This window comes from Schistocerca americana, chromosome X (genome assembly GCF_021461395.2).
Source record: "Schistocerca americana isolate TAMUIC-IGC-003095 chromosome X, iqSchAmer2.1, whole genome shotgun sequence".
NCBI classification, from domain to species: Eukaryota; Metazoa; Arthropoda; class Insecta; order Orthoptera; family Acrididae; genus Schistocerca; species Schistocerca americana.
Genome location: NC_060130.1, coordinates 632244827 through 632246891, shown reverse-complemented (window position 1 = coordinate 632246891; position 2065 = coordinate 632244827).

Genomic DNA, 2065 nt, shown 5'->3' with positions numbered 1-2065 from the left:
AAGGCTTAGGTTTGTTGGAATGCTTATGGGAAACGACGTTAAAGACACAGCAATTGTGTGCAGAAAGCTTAATAATCTGGGTAACCACAGCCGCGATACATCATGTTGATATATGAAACCGCTTCAGCTGTAAAATCCTGTCATTCTTAGGCACTTCCGGTTTTGCAGCATTCACAGCTGCATCATCAGGTGCAAATCTGTATACAGGCATAAGTGGAAAACAATCATATAGAAAAAATAAATAATCCCAAGATGAAAGAGTAACACGAAACTTAGGCACTGGAATCAAGTGATGATGTACATAACATATTATGGGAAAACCCAGCGTTCATAGTCAGTCCTATAAAACAGATTATCCGCAAAAAGGCGGAAGTTCTAAATGTAACAAGGTATGGTAGAGAAAGCTCTCGTAAATCCTACGGATATGGACAAAAATAATAAACAGGAATTTTACGTAACGTAACGTAACAATGGATAAAAGGGAGATGTAAGACCCGCTCATCGCACGTCAACATGTACAGACGAACACCTACTATCACGTGGTGTCTAGGTGACAGTCCACCGGCTAAAAACTTTTGCCGCCATAATAGCAGTATGGCGAGGAAAATGAACTGCACTGTAAGCATTCCCATTAAAACCTAAAATAAAAACGATACTATAGCAAGCAGGTGTAATACATGGCCTGAATATTTAGCTAGCAATCCAGATAACTTGCAAGTGGTACGAAAATTAGACAGATGGAGAGAGAAATACTAGAGGGTAGTGCACGAAAGACAATAAATCGTAACCAGAAATAGGATGATTTGCTGCAAATATGGAAGGTATGATAAAGACTGATAACAAAGGAAGAAGCTTACCAAAAACTGAGGTAGACACCGTTGTGGTAAGTGCACACCGGAATGCCTAAGCAATGACTGAGATACGTGAGTAACCGGCCAGCAACCAGAATGTGCGCACGGACAAGGGAGCGGCAACAATAGGGAACATGAGTGCCAAGCTCTCGAGGGAAAGAAGAGACGGCTGGGTAGATCGCTTTCAATTGATATTAAATGTTATGATATGCCTGACTAAATCTAGGATGACTTATGAGAAGAAACAGAAGTGTCGAAACATCGAAAAGCACTAAAGTTGTACAGTTTATGGTTTACACGTAAAATTAAAATGAAAAATCAAAAACTGAAATAGCCGTATATACCGGAAAATTATTGACTCGCTGATTCTATGAGAACGTGCAGGTATCCAATTCAGCCACGAATAGCAATTAGGTGATGGTACTTTTTTAAAAAAAGGAACCTCATACTGACCGATTTGAAGAGATGCGTGGAGGAAAAGAAAAAGGGCTGGGGTGGAAGGAGGGGGCCGAGAAGGAATCTACACTTGTAACTGTTAAGATACCAGTGGGAGGAAATATCAGGAATGAGATAATACCAGAAAATCAGTGAGTTAGGATGGATTAGAACGGTTAACTGTGAACGTAGTAGATTTGTTTAAAACAATTACTGTTGAGGGAATCAAATTTGGCCAGTACACTGTGACATCTCAGCTCTGCTTGCTCATGAAGTGCATACTCGGGGAAACTTTTCAGTGAGCGTATGATCTCTACCTCTGCAAAAATGTTTAACGTAATATCTTAATTTTCTCAGTGTAAAATTTGTAGTTTGTTTGAAAGACTTGTAACAGAATGACGCTATTCGAGAAGGTGAGAGCTTAAGGCCGATTTTGAATTTGCCAAGTTGACAAGCTCCAACTTGTCTGACCGATAAATCTCATCGGACAGTGGTCATATGTGATACAGTAAACACCAGTAGTTATTTATCCAAAGTAACGTGTTCACTGTGTCTGTGTTTTGAACATAGATTTCTAGGAATAAAGTACGCAGGCTCAATATTCTTCGACCGGAAGCGTCTGCCAACTTAGTCATAAATCTTGCCAAGATATAGAACTCTATGATATTTATGCCTTCCTGTTCCATCTTGATTAGCGTTCGTGAGTATTAAGGACTACTGCCGAAGCTTTAGAAATAAAATGTCATATAACACTGTAATCTGCTGTTAAAAGCGACCAG